Raw genomic sequence first — 9509 nt, forward strand, 5'->3', positions numbered from 1 at the left:
TGGTCAGTCGACTATACCAACCCCTGTACTTGATTGACACTTTACTTTTGTAGCGAGACCAATTTCTATTATGGCATATTGGAGTCAACTAGTCTTTTATAGGCTCCACACGTTAATCTGTAATGATTGGTCGTTTTGACCTATCATTTGAGTTTGAAACATTGGTTGTGTCTTGTACTTTGATTCAAGTATTGTGCGTCAAGTACACATTGTGTGTAATACATTCTAAAACAACTAACCTGAATCTATTCTGGAGCCTATCTCTGTCTACATATTGAGTTAACAAGACATATAAAACAGAGGGGTGAAAGATTTTCATGAAGGGGAGTCATGTTATTTTCCTGCCTTTTATAACGAAGCACCTGCAACCAACGACGGTCAGAGCTGAATTATCCAAACAATAGATAAACTGTACACCCACCACAATCCGTGATGTGTTTATTTTGTCCACCTTGTTATTCAGCAGAGGAATAAAGTCTCGCTGTTATTTTAAAGTTTGTTTCTTGTATTATTTCCACGAGTGAAGACGCAACGCATGTTATCTAATGGTATGCAAGATTCCGTAGTAAATCAAGGGAGACTTTATACTTACACGCTAAACTTTTAACAACTCCGGAAGGATGAAATATAAATTTGAGCTCCGTGGAAAATGAACTCAGAACGTAAAATCCAGATCAAATATAGCGTAGTATTTTGTGTGAGGCTCGAATGAGTCAATATACCAATTTGTTGTTGGCACTCCGTCGCTTACGACGTCGAGGTTTCCAGTTGATCCGATCAACGGAACAGCCTGCTCGTGAAATTAACGTGCAAGTGGCTGAGCACTCCACAGACACGTGCACCCTTAACGTAGTTCTTATTGACATTATTAAGAGAGTCACAATTCTGTGTCGCTTTTCTTTTACATTACTGAGACAGAGATGCAGGTTTGCAACTGAACAGAAAATGATACTTGTGATGGAGTCCCATATCTGCAGACCTTGGTTCTCGTAATCTCAGCTGAGAACCCCGTGTTCTAGTCGATAGACTGACAGATAAATACTTTTAGTTAATTATCAAAGATATTACGTTACAAAGTGGAGGCGCAATGGTTCAGTGGTTATGGCAGCGGACTCGCGGTTTCGATTCCCAGACCCGGCGTTGTGAGTGTTTATTGAGCGAAAACACCTAAAGCTCCACGAGGCTCCGGCAGGGAAGTTGTTTTACACCTATTACACTAATTTTTTTTTCGTTTTTGAGCTCGGGTCAAACGTTTTAGTTTAACCCAATAAATTTTGATTTCAAAATCGAAATCAAAACGGAAATTATAGTTGTGGCTAATGGTAGTGCCACTGACTGGCTCTCATGCTGGTGGCACGCAATAAGCACTATTCATGCGTGAGTTGTCAGTGCCGCCTGACTGGCTCCCGTGCCGGTGGAACATAAAAAGGACCCACTACACTCTCAGAGTGGTTAGTGTTTTAGAGGGAGAATTATAGTCATATGAAAAAAAAAAAAAAAAGCATATATATATCTTAATTTTAATTGTTTCGGTCATTGGACTGCAGCCATAACTGGGATACTGCCTTGAAGGTTTTACTCAAACGAATGAGCCTGGGTACATATTTTTGAGTGTGCTACTTATTTTAGCGGTATCTTATGTCAAACAGCTAGGCTACAGGGGTATAAGCAAACCATCATCAGTTGTCAAGCAGTGGAGAAGGACAAACACAGAGACACACATACACACACACATATACATAGTTACTCTGATGCTTCTGCTAAATGTTAATAAAATATACACACTCATATATATACTTGTGTTTTAAGTCCTATTTTTCTCATTTGCCTCACCAAACCCGTGTGTTTGTGTGTGTATAATAAGATTCTACACAGTAGTTTCTATTTACCAAATCTACGGGAGCCAGTCAGGTGGCACTGACAACTCACGCATGAATAGTGCTTATTGCGTGCCGCCAGCATGAGAGCCAGTCAGTGGCACTACCAGTCTAAGGCTATAATAGAAGAGACTTGCTCAAGGCACCATGCAGAGAGACTAAACCTAGAAACACATGGTTGTAAAGTGTACTTCTTAGCCACACAGCCATGCCTGTTGAAAATGAAGAATACCACTTGTATTTTAAAATATATCTTTATTAAAAGATTATCTCACATTATTTCAGAATTATTCCACAGATGTCAGACATTCTTCATTTTAGTCACCAGTTCGACCCTGGTATTGCAGGCAGAGCAGTTGATGTCTTTCTTAACCACATCCCACATATAGTAATCCATGGGATTACATTCAAGGGAATTAGGTGACCGGAAATTGGGGGTGGTGAAGTTGTAGAAATTCTCTGACAATCAGAGAAACACTGACCTAGAATATTAAATGCTAAAAAACCAAGTTATTCTTTTACTGTTTCAGCCATTATACTGTGCTCATGCTGGGTCGCTACCTTCAAGGATATACAGGGTGTTCAGGCTAAATTTGACAGTTTGCATAAAAGGTAAAGAAAACATATCTCATTCGAAAATAAAAGTATTTTAAAAAGTCAAAAAGATCAATCACAAAGATCTATCAACTAGATTATGGCTGGGAGATAACAGTTTATTCAAAGTAACAACTCTCAGCTTCTACCATGGCCTCAAGATGGCTCTGGAGGCTTATACATGCATTCCTCATTGTGTCTCTGGGAAGATCTTTGAATACACCTTCATTTTAGCCATCAGCTTGACCTTGGTATTGCAGGCAGAATAGTTGGTGTATTTCTTAACCACATCCCACATATTGTAGTCCATGGGATTACATTCAGGGGAATTAGGTGGCCAGAAATTGGCAGTGGTGGAGTTGTAGAAATTCTCTGACAATCAGAGGCATGGCAAAGAGCTGAATTCTGCTGTCACATATGTGACCTTCAAGCAGCAACCCTCTCCAGCCAGAGTTTGACCACAGTTTTCAGCAGCTTCACATAGCTGTCTGAATTGAACCCAAGGCCTAGTTCAAAGATGTGAGGTGGCATGGTATCATCATCACTGGAAACACACTTAATGATTAAGGCAGTTTGGGAGAATTTAGTTTTCATGATGTCCATGTCAAGTCTTACAGCCGTTACAGTGTTCACAAAGCATGGAACAACAGTTGTGATGCTGGCATTTTGATACCCAGTGCAAATCATCGTGATACAGGTAACTCTTTTCCAATATCCTGATGGCTTTTACTCCTCCGAGTCAGCTAACTTTTTCTTGACTTCAGTCTTTATGCTTTCCAATGCTGCTGTCTATTCACCAATACATCAAACTGTACCTGCAAAAAGGAGACATAAAAAAATCATGAAATTTAGCCCAAACACCCTACGGTTGATTATATTAACACTCTGAACCCAGTACTTCTTTGCTACAGATACAACAACAACAGTATAAGTACTGGTATTGAGTCATTTAACAAACCCAACAAGGCAGTATTCTGGCATGACTACAGTTCAATGACAGAAACTAATAAAATAGTAAAAGAATAACTAAATAAATACATAAAAAAAATAATAAAAGAAACAAAATCCCTTGAAGCTTTTATAATACATTTATTTGAATTTTTGATAAAGAAATTTGAAATCTTTACAAATGATGTGATGGTAAAAGTGTCAAATCTATGGCAACAAAATTTACAAATTGGGAAGAAAAAAAGATCAACAATTATTGAACATCACAATTCGTTTTCAGTTTTGGGAATAGAATTTTTTTTTCTTTTTTTTTTTTTGTTCAGGACAAAATAAAAGTTGTAAATATTTGCTTTTTTTTTTAACTTGAAAGTGATTTTTCTGTTCTTTAGATGCTACTGTTGAAGTTTAGTGGGTATTGGTCTGAAATTATTGATTGGGGATTTATTAAGTCAATTAGATTTTTGCTATACTATGAAGATGATGTAGTTATATTTCTATAAAATCATAGTCCTTCAATGTCTCTGTCGTATTAGTTCTGTTGTGCTTCAGCTTTGTACATAATTGTTCATATTTTATTAGACATACCCACTCAAGTTTAAATCTCTTTAGCATTACTAAGTGTATTCTATATGGAGAATATCTGATTCTCATCTAGCAGCTATATTTTATTAGATACGTATGTGTTTGTGTGCACATGTGTATAGGCTTGTTTTGTGTGTGTGTGTGTGTATTCACTTATGTATATTGTACTTGTTATTGCAATGATTGAGTTTTGTACACAATATGTACTTATCCCCAAAATACAATTTTTTCATAAGTTGTCTAGCTTGACAACCAATATATTTGTGCTTTTATCCTTTCTTCTTCATTATATGCAATAAATTATAAAATATATAATTAGATTCCATATATGAAATTATTTAGTTTCCAAACAAGAACAAAAGGTTTTTAAATAAATGTAAATGTCAAAAAAAAAAAAAAAAATATGCACTTTTGTAATAATAAGTAATCTCTTGTATAGACACAAGCAAAATTTTGTAAAAGAAACCCCAAAGGGATGAAAGACAAGCCAGACTTGGCAGGATTTGAACTCAGAATATAGAGATAGAACTAAATACAATAAGGCATTTAGTCTAATTCTCTTCTATATTGTCAACTCACTGCTCTTGTAACAATGATTGAGTTTGAAAACTGAACTAAAATTATATCAAAGGTAACAGTTAAATTAATTGTAACAATAATAATAATAATAATCCTTTCTACTGGAAGCACAAGGCCTCAAATTTGGTGTAAGGGATTAAGTCAATTACATCGACCCCAGTGCGTAACTGGTACTTATTTAATTGACTCCAAAAGGATGAAAGGCAAAGTTGACCTCGGCAGAATAATAATAATAATAATAACATTTTAAAAGATTTGTTAGGTCTACAGACCACTGAACTGTATATTCAATGATGATGACTAGGAGATGTATTCAGTATCAGGAAACATGAGCCCAAAAATAGACACTAGTGTAGTGTCTCCTGATCAAAGAACTATACCATACATTCAAGGAGGGAAACGCTACCATGATGTCTTCAGTCCAGGGGAATACATAACCTAGGAGGGGTGAGGAAATTGTGTGATATTCTGAGAGTTATTTTGAACCCAAAGTTGAAAGTTAATGTGATGTATTTGAAAGAAAATAAAAAAAAACTTTCGTTGCTACTTTGTGGAATTAAAGTTAAATTTGCATAACAGGATGTTTAGAACAAGAAAGAAAAAAATGATACTTTCAAAAAAATAGTAGTTATATTATAATTAGAAACAAATAAATGAAACAAAATTCATTTACACAATTGTTTGTAATTTGCTTTTTATTCTTCAGAATTCAATATATATTAAAAAAAATTTTTTTTTTTTCAAATTTCTTTTATATCTCTTTCTTATAAATGAAAAAAAATAATAGTAATAATAATAACAACAATGAAACCATTGAGTATTTCAATTTTAAAATCTAAGCAAAATATTTGAAAATATCTGTATAAACAATTCTTTTTTATCCACAGAATAAGATAACTTTGTTTTGACTTTTCTATTCTCTTTAAGCCTTCTGTATCATATAAACTGGCCAGATTCTGCCCCTGTAGACAGGGTGAGTTGTTCAAATTGTTAATAGCAGGCCTTGTTGATATGTTACTTTTGGTAGCAGGACCTCTGCTTCCATTGAATCATACAGTATGTCTTGGTTTAGTGTTATAAGTTCATCATTTTTATATTAATACATTAAAATACTTAACGATAAATAAACGGCCCTTACTACAAATGCTAAACTTCTTGATAACATTCAACCCTGAATATCAATTTGATTAGAATTTCAGATTATTACTAATCAACAATATAGTAAAAAAAACAACAAAATGACCCATTAAAAATAAACATGCCTAACAGTCAAAGCCTACAAGCCACTTTCTTTCAGCTACAGTCAGAAACTGCAATACAAAGATAAAGCAATATGATCTACTAGTGGTTTACTTTTATTTTTATTTTATTTCATTTTATTTTATTCATTTATTAACAAAACATATTTCATTACTGATTTCATAAATCAGTAATGAAATCTTGAAGATTTTACTATGAGAATTATGGGGCATGGAGATTTAGATTAGAAAGCAGTAGAATAAACACCAGGAATAATGGGTACAGAAGAGAGAAGTCTTTCTAACTTATTTAAATATATGTCTCTACACACTCAACATATCTCAACCACAGTATAACTTAACAATGAATGCTAAAGCACGCCATATTGATTTATATTGTTGGTCCATAGATATTGTTGGTCCATAATTGTTGGTCCATAGATATTGTTGGTCCATAATTAGGGACTGAGGTTTAAGAGTGTGCTAGGAGATCAGATCTCCTAGCACACTCTTAAACCTCAGTCCCTAATTAACTAACTTAATTCTTACCTGGTTATATTTTCACAGCAATAGTAATATTATCTCTTTGTAAAAGTAATATTTACTGGTTATAAAAGAAGACAAAAGAAAACACATCCTATTATATTCTTTGGCATACACACTATACTATTATTGTAGTCATTTTCAGAAACAGATATACAATATGATGATGATACATCTTTGTACCAGATATTAAAAGGTACAAAACAACCTCCAGTCCCGTCTTAGAATGAATCCACCAGATTGTTTGCCTACCAGAGACATATATTTCTTTGGAAAATATGAGTTTTTAATGTCTGTTTAACTCAAAACAGATTCAATAATCATAATCATTATGGAAGTAGAAGTGTTGGATGTTGATTCCGTGTGCTAAATAACACGAGATGCTAACTTCTCACTTGAATTTATGATTCACTAAAGGTTTGATAACAGCAAGGAAAAAAATTAAACTTTTATCTTTTACTTATTTCAGTCATTCGACTGTGGCCATACTGGAGCAAAATATTCTCATTCAAAATCTAGAGTCCTTCTTTTCTCAGGAATATGCATAGGAAAAAAATCCTTTTTTTTTTTTTTCCGAGTAACAGAAAATTTTGTCAAATGTCTTTTATAATATCAACAATATTGATTTTAGAATCAATTTTAACAATAATATTATAAAAGAACCATAATAATAATCTCATTAAATTTTGATGGAAACAGAAAATTTATCTCTAATTAAAACATGAGCAAAGGACTAAAATGATTTAACATTTGAAGAATAAAGGGGGAAATAAAAAAGAATTTTAAAAAAAGGCGGGAGAAATAGACCAGCAAGCAAGCTAATTATCCAACATGGAAGGTGCTGAGTAGTGAGCGAAAATAAGGGTTAAAATCCCTGTTTTTGTTTATATCACAACTATTTAAACAAGGAATCATAGCTCCTTCTACTATAATAGTTTCTAGTTCTTTAGCTTCAGCACAACCATAATTTGTTTTAAAAAATGAATGGCATGGAATTGGATTAGATACAAGAATTGTATTTGAGAAAATATGAAAATACCAATATGTAAAAATAGTAAGAAACTTCTAACTATAAAGCAATTCATGTTCTATTGTTATTGGTGTTGCAGTTAGTGATGATGCTGTTGGTTTATTTAGAAATAATATTCTATAAAAAAATAATTGTGAACCAGGAATATATATATATATATTTATGCATTTTGAATGGCAATAATAGATGTGGTCAGCTCTATGAATGTGTAACTCTCTTACATCAAAAACTGAGCACTGACTGAGAGCCAAGTACAACATATAGCAACGTACTCTCTGTTTTAGTACCACTGGTAGAAAGTTGATTAGAGTAGTATACAGAGGTAACAGAGATAAATTGATTGACAGTAGAAGAAATTGATGTCAGAGCAATTATTTTCTGAGTTGTGACATAAATAATCTGCTATATTAATACTATGCATTTTCACATTTTTTGGTGCTATTTATAAGCATAATAAACTTATAAATATACAGCATTTATCTTATAAAACTATGTTGAAAAATTTTCTTTTAGTTTGTCACACTTGTATTTTAGTACCAACAACAGCAAATATAATTTAAAACAATTTTCCAAATCTAGGACTGCCTCAATATAATGTGATAGTGGTGAGATAAGAAAAGCTGGGAAGGCTCTGTCATGTATCTGGAATTATCAAAATATGAGGATAAATATACAAAAAGAAAAAAAAAATGCTGAAACTTCTCTGTACTTTAAAAAATTTTTTTTTTCCAGACTGACAGATATGTCACAAGTAACACCTACTTCCTTGTTATAAGGGTAACAAAGTATACTTCACTTGGAGCCAGCCCTGATTATATTCAGGAGAGTTTAGATTAATAATGTAATTATTAATGTCAGAATGCCAAGTAATTTTACAAGCATTTTTCTCAAAAACCTCTGTGTGTGTGTGTGTGTGTGTGTGTATGAGAGAGGGTGAGTGAGTGAGAGAGAGAGAGAGTTTATGGAAATAACTAAGGCTAGATGGAAATTCTTTCTTCTAAGAGTCAGGATGGGGCAAGCAAGGCCCATGAACCTTTCCAGAGCCTCTGAGACAGGTGGGAGGAAATTATTCTCAGACCAGAGCCTTGACTTAAATGTCAGCTACAAGCACCCAAGGTGGGGTTAAACTGGGTGACTGGTTAAGTCTACCAGCATAACAGCTGGTAATCAGTAATGGAAACACCAATTGAAGTAGAGAGTATTAAATAATTTCTAGATTTTGTCATGAAATAATAACATCTATATAATTTATCTATATATTAAATCTTTCTTTTTTCATGTTGTCAATAAGTGAATAAATCTACTATACAACATACCACCATTCATCTCGGTCAATCTTTCTTCTCTCTTCTGTGAAGCTCAACAACCCCCTAGTTCTGATCTTACTACTTCTTTTTGTATCTGTCCATGCATATTATTTACTTACTTATATATATATGGTGAAGTTATTGAGTTGAGATAAGTCCCTTTGTCACAAGAGAGAAGAAACTGTTTTGGAGATGTCCCTTCAAAATATCAGACGCCTCTCTTTTTCCCCCAGCCTAGAGTTTCTTACCACGAACTTCACTGCATAATCTTTACTGGTACCACCAGTCTCCTTGGGCTCTTGTTTTATCACCAATATATTTTAAAATCAAAGCACTACAGTTGTTTCTATCATGTCACATTCAACAAGATCTTCAGTCAAAATAGGTGACACAGTCGACAATGGGCAAAGGAAATTAGATGAATAGATATATAAAAAAAAACGTTTGTTTTATGTATTATATATTACGTACCACCATGGGAGATGTCTATTTTGTTTTACTCTCATTAATAAAGAATTATATATATATATATATATATATATATATATATACACACACACATACATACACAACTGTAGCAGTTTATAAGCTTTTAAATATTTCTATATGGACAGAGGTCAAGTGAATGCAAAAGATCAAGAGATCAATATACTTTTTCTACAAAAACTTAAGAAAAATTTCCAGCTTTCAACTGTAAATAATTTTCAATTAATGACAGTCGTTCTGTATCCAGAATATTATCAAATGAAATAATTCTACTTTGAAAACACATTTAGTGGACAAAAATACAATAAAATAAAATAGAAATATA

At 33.2% G+C, this 9509-nt stretch overlaps 1 protein-coding gene across 1 annotated transcript in view; it reads right to left on the bottom strand.

Moving 5' to 3' along the window:
* Window positions 1-2569: 2569 nt before the first annotated feature.
* LOC106877959 (vesicle-fusing ATPase) overlaps window positions 2570-9509 on the bottom strand; it is a 62843-nt gene continuing 55903 nt past the window's right edge. The window contains exon 23 of the mRNA XM_052975029.1: window positions 2570-3286. The gene's annotated coding sequence lies outside the window, so the exon portion shown is untranslated. The remainder of the gene's footprint in view (window positions 3287-9509) is intronic.

This window comes from Octopus bimaculoides, chromosome 20, assembly GCF_001194135.2.
Source record: "Octopus bimaculoides isolate UCB-OBI-ISO-001 chromosome 20, ASM119413v2, whole genome shotgun sequence".
NCBI lineage: Eukaryota > Metazoa > Mollusca > Cephalopoda > Octopoda > Octopodidae > Octopus > Octopus bimaculoides.